Genomic DNA, 6,289 nt, shown 5'->3' on the forward strand with positions numbered 1-6,289 from the left:
TGAATGAGCTAATACCCACCTCTACATGTGAGGATAAGACTTACCTTTTGAATATTCATTCCCCACCCAAAATGAAAGACACTTGCATTCCCTTGCTCGGAGAGCCGTGGCTTTGAAAAGGATTCCATGTGGTCTCCTTATTTGCTGCAAATAAACTTTACTCTGTGTGACAGCTCTTTCTGGTGAAGGCTCTGATTTCAACTCACCAAGAAGGGGTCCCACTTTAGTCTGGTAACAAAAAATGTAAATACTAAGTGGATCCTGAGTAGGAAGAGGCAACTCGAGTTCATGGCCAGAGGTAGTGGGGGCTGGGGGGTGAGGGATGGAATGGTGTGGAACCAGAAGTGTCTAAAAAGGAACTTTATGAGATAACAGGAAGAAAGAATTTAGGACACTCCTGACACCTACAAAGTGCTCAATAAATGTTTTCTCTTCTTATCTTTCCTTTCCTTTCTCCTCTTCCTCCTCGCCCTACCTGAGGCAGCCCAAATTGAGTGAAGAACCAGGGTGCAAAGGCAAAGCAAGGGTGATGAAGCAGCCCCATGCTGGAAGCAGGAGGGATGGGAGTGGAAGTGATGATGTTGAATTTGACCTGAGCCCTGAGATCCTGGAAAACAGGGAAGGTTAAGAACTCTCCTCACCCTCTGAGTTCCAGGAAGTGGCTTACTGCAAAGAACCACCCTTCTCCATATGAGTTAGATAAGGCTCATGGATACCTCTTTTGTTATCCTGAGACAAGGCCAGACACAAACCCTCTAAATTCCCCTTCTTGGTCCCATAAATGATTAGATGAACTGTTTTGTCCCTGATCAATAAGAACAAAATGTTGTTAACCAAACTTTGGTTAAAATTCTCTTGTTCCCTCAGGCCCCTGAACTTTGGCTGACCCTCAGTTTGAGCCAGCAGATAGCCCCTCCTTAAGGGCCCTTTTGGAAAAGAGGTTGGCCTCAAAGTAAAACATTCTGTGGACTACTAACCAATCATGAGACCCTTTCATCCCATTTCACCAAATGGGTTTTTTCTGGCATTGTACACTCTGCTGTACCAAAGAAAATTCCTTTTCCCCAAACTCTTGAGATGCTCAATGATCTTTGTGTCAGTGTTCTCTTATTGCAATGGTCCCTCCCCACCTGTGCAATAATCCCTTCTAATACAGTCCTGACCTGATTTTTATTTGACAGAATTTTGTGATAGACAGCTTCCAAGATGGCCCCCAATGATCTCCACTCCTGGTATTCACTCCCTTGTATAATCCCCTCCCCTTGAGTATGGGCTGGACCTAAGACTTTGCTTCTTTTTTTTCACCCTCATTTCACAGATATTTTATGTTATTAAAAAATTTTTTTTTTATTGAGGTAACATTGGTTTATAACATTATATTAATTTCAGGTGTACATCACTGTATTTAGATTTCTGTGTAGATTATGTCATGTTCACCACCCAAAGACTAATTACCATCCATCATCATACACATGCACCTAATCACTGCTTTTGCCCTCCTCCCTCCTCTCTTCTGGTAACCACCAATCCAATCTCTGTCTCTATGTGTTTGTTCGTTGTTGTTTTTACCTTCTATTTATGAGTGAAATCATACGATATTTGCCTTTCACTTAGCATAATAACCTCAAGGTCCATCCATGTTGTTGCAAATGGCAAGATTTCATCTTTTTTATGGCTGAGTAGTATTCCATTATGTATATATACCACATCTTTTTTATCCATTCATCCCTTGATGGGCACCTAGGTTGCTTCCAAGTCTTGGCTATTGCGAATAATGCTGTAATGAACATAGGGATGCATGTATTTTTATGCATTTGTGTTTTCAAGTTCTTGGGGTAAATACCCAGCAGTGGAATAGCTGGATTGTATGGTAGTTCTGTCCTTAATTTTTTGAGGGATCTCCATACTGTTTTCCATAGTGGCTACACCACTTTGCACTCCCATCAGCAGTGTATATCCCTTTTCTCCACATCCTCTCCAACGCTTATTTCTTGTCTTGTTAGTTATAGCCATTCTAACAGGTATGAGATGATATCTTACTATAGTTTTAATTTGCATTCCCCTAGTAATTAGTAATATTGAACACCTTTTCATGTGCCTCTTGGCCATCTGTATATCTTCTTTGGAAAAATGTCTGTTCAGATCTTTTGCCCATTTTTTAATTGGGTTGTTAGGTTTTTTGTTGTTGAGATGTATGAGTTCTTTATATATTTTGGATACTTATCAGATATATGGTTTGCAAATATCTTCTCCCAATTGTTAGGTGGTCTTTTCATTTTGTTAATGGTTTCCTTTGCCATGCAGAAGCTTTTTAGTTTAATGTAGTCCCATTTGTTTATTTTTTCTTTTATTTCCCTTCCCTGGTCAGACATGGTATTTGAAAATATGCTGCTAAGACCGATGTCAAAGAGCATATTGCCTATGCTTTCTTCTAGAAGTTTTATAGTTTCAGGTCTTACAATCAAGTCTTTAATCCATTTTGAGTTAATTTTTGTGTTTGGTGTAAGACAGTGGTCTACTTTCGTTCTTTTGCATGTGGCTGTCTAGTTTTCCCAACACCATTTATTGAAGAGACTCTCCCTTCTCCATTGTATGCTCTTGGCTCCCTTGTTGAGAATTAGCTGTCCATAGATGTATGGGTTTATTTCTGGGCTCTTGATTCTGTTCCATTGATCTGTGTGTCTGTTTTGTGCCAGTACCATGCTGTCTTGATTACTATATCTTTGAAGTATATTTTGAAATCAGGGAGTGTGATACCTCCAGCTTTGTCCTTTTTTCTCAGGATTCCTTTGTCTGTTCAGGTTCTTCGTTGTTTCATATAAATTTTCAGGTTCTTTGTTCTATTTCTGTGAAAAATGTCATTGGAACTTTGATAGGAACTTATTTGATTCTATAGATTGCTTTAGGAAGTATGGACATTTTAACTAAGTTAATTCTTCCAATCCAAGAGCATGGAATATCTTTCCATCTTTTTGCTTCTTTTTCAATTTCTTTCAACAATGTTTTACAATGTTCAGTGTACAGATTTTTCACCTCTTTGGTTAAATTTATTCCTAGGTATTTTATTCTTTTTGTTGCAATTGTAAATGGGATTGTATTCCTAATTTCTCTTTCTGCTACTTCATTTTTAGGGTGTAGAAATGCAACTGATTTTTCTATGTGGATTTTGTATCCTGCAACTGTACCATATCCACTTATTATTTCTGGAAGTTTTTTAGTGGATTCTTTAGTATTTTCTATACATAAAATCATGTCATCTGCAAACCGTGATGGTTTCGCTTCTTTCTTTCCAATTTGGATCCCTTTTATTTCTTTTTCTTGCCTCATTGCTCTGGCTAGGACTTCCAATACTAAGTTAAATAGGAGTGGTGAAAGTGGAGATCCTTGTCTGGTTCCTGTTCTTAGAGGGATAGCTTTCAGTTTTTCTCCATTGAGTATGATAGTTGCTGTGGGTTTGTCAAATACGGTGTTTATTATGTTGAGGTACTCTTCTTCCATATCCATTTTATTCAGAGTTTTTATTATAAATGGATGTTGTATCTTGTCAAATGCTTTCTCTGCATCTATTGAGATGATCATGTGATTTTTATTCTTCATTTTGTTAATGGGGTGTACCATATTGATTGATTTGTGGATGTTAAACCATTCTTGCATCCCTGGAATAAATCCCACTTGATCATAGTGTATGATCTTTTTGTTGTTGTTATTGGGGAAGATGAGCCCTGAGCTAACATTTGTTGCAAAATCTTCCTCTATTTTTTTTGCTTGAGGAAGATTAGCCCTGAGCTAACATCTGTGCCAATCTTCCTCCACTTTATATGTGGGCGGCCACCACAGCATGCCTGATGAGTGGTTTAGGTCCATGCTTGGGATCCAAACCCAAGAACCCAGGCCGCCAAAGTGGAGCACACCAAACTTAACCATGGGGCTGGCCCTGTATGATCTTTTTAATGTATTGTTATATTCGATTTGCTAGTATTTTTCTTTAAAGATTGGCACCTGAGCTAACATCTGTTGCCAATCTTCTTTTTTGTTGTTTTTTTCTTCTTCTTCTTCTTCTCCTCAAAGCCCCCCAATACATAGTTGCATATTCTAGTTGTAGGTCCTTCTGGTTGTGCTATGTGGCACGCCACATCAGCATGGCTTGATGAGCAGTGCCATGTCCATGCCCAGGATCTGAACCAGTGAACCTGGGCCACCAAAGCTGACCATGTGAACTTAACCACTGTGCCACCAGGATGGCCCCAAGGATTCTCTCTTTATCTTGAATTTTGGACATTTTAATTATAATGTGTCTTGCTGTGGGCCTCTTTGGGTTTACCTCGTTTGGTGCTCTCTGAGCTTCCTGTACCTGGGTGTCTGTTTCCTTCCTTAGGTTAGGAAAGTTTTCAGCCACTATTTCTTCAAATAGATTCTCTTTCCCCTTGTCTCTCTCTTCTCCTTATAGAACACCTATAATATGGATGTTAGTGCACTTGATGTTGTCCCAGAGGTCCTTAGACTGTCCTCATTCTTTTAGATTCTTTTTTTTTTAATCTGTTCAGCTTGGGTGATTGCCTCCAGTCTTTCCTCCAGCTCACTGATTTATTCTTCTGTATCATCTAGTCTGCTATGGAGTCCCTCTAGTGAATTTTTCATTTCCATTATTGTATTCTCCATTTCTGATTTGTTCTGTTTTATATTTTCCAGTTCTCTGTTGAAGTTTTCACTGAGTTCATCCATTCTTCTCGCAAGATCAGTGAGCATCCTTATGACTATTAGTTTGTACTCTTGTACTCTTTGTCAGGTAGATTGTTTATCTCTGTTTCATTTAGTTCTTTTTCCGAGGTTTTGTCTTGTTCCCTTACTTGGAAAGTATTCCTTCGTCTTCTCATTTTGCCTCTTTCTCTGTGCTTATATCTATGTATTAGGTGGGTCAGCTACGTCTCCCAAGCTTGGAGAGGTGGCCTTATGTAAGAGATGCCTTATGAGGCCCAGCAGTGTGCTTTCCTCTTGTCACCAGTTCAAAATCTTCCAGGAGTGCCCCTTGTGTGGGCTACGTGTCCTTCTGTTGTGGCTGGGTTGCTCTTGCTGCAGGTGCCTGGGGAGGCTAAGCTGTTCCCTTGGCCAGCTGGTTGTAGTGCTCAGCTGCGCGTGGCTGCTATGGTCCTTCAGTCACTTTTTCAGGCGTGGGGAGCCCCAGCACCATTGGCTGCAAGGTCTAATAGCCAAAGTGTCTGTTGTAATTTCTCCTCTTTCATTTCTGATTTTATTTATTTGAGCCTTCTCTCTTTTTCTCTTTGTGAGTCTAGCTAAAGGTTTGTCGACATCATTTATGTTGTCAAAGAACAAGCTCTTTGTTTCATTGATTTTTTTCTATTTTTTTTAGTCTCTATTTTATTTATTTCTGCTCTGATTTTTATTTCCTTCCTTCTACTGATTTTGGGCTTTTTTTGTTCTTCTTTTTCCAGTTTCTTTAGGTGCAGTACTTTGCTTCTAATGAATAGAATATATGGCAAAAGCTATTGGATATCACTTCTGAGATTAGGTTTCAGAGACTCCAACTTCTGTTTTTCTTGCATTCTCTTTGTCTGGTTTTTATGAAACAAGCTTCCATGTTGTGGGCTGGAGACCTATGGAGGGACACAAAGGGCAAGGAACTGAAAGTGGCTTCTGGCTAAGAGTCAAAGAGGAGCTGAGGCCCTCAGTCCAATAGGCCTCAAAAAACTGGATCCTACCAAAAGGATCTGAGCAGGATAGTTGTGAGTGAGCTTGGAAGTGGATCCTTCCCCAGTTGAGCCTTAAGATGACTACAGTACTGAGTTGCTATACACTAAATGCTTTTATCCACCTCAAATTTATATGTCGAAATCCTAACCCCCAAGGTGATATCATTAGAAGGTGGGACTGTTGGCAGGTAATTAGGTCATGAGAGTGGAGCCATCATGCATGAGATTAGTGCCCTTATAATGAGACTCCAGAGAGATCCCTTGCCCCTTCTGCCATGTGAAGTTACAGCAAAAAGACTGAAGTCTATGAACAAAGAAGAAGATTCTTACCAGACACCAAATGGGCTGGCACCTTGATCTTGGACTTCCCAGCCTCCAGAACTGTGAAAAATAAATTTCTGTTATTTATAAGCTACCCAGTCTGTGGTGTGTTGTTATAGCAGCATAAATGGATTAAGACATGGGTGATACCTTGATTTCGTCCTTGCAAGAGACCCTAAACCAGAGCATCAGCTAAGCCACACCTGGGTTCCTGACCCAAAGAAACTGTGTGATAATAAATGTTGTTTTAAGCCAATAAA

This window comes from Equus asinus, chromosome 20, assembly GCF_041296235.1.
Source record: "Equus asinus isolate D_3611 breed Donkey chromosome 20, EquAss-T2T_v2, whole genome shotgun sequence".
Classification (NCBI taxonomy): domain Eukaryota; kingdom Metazoa; phylum Chordata; class Mammalia; order Perissodactyla; family Equidae; genus Equus; species Equus asinus.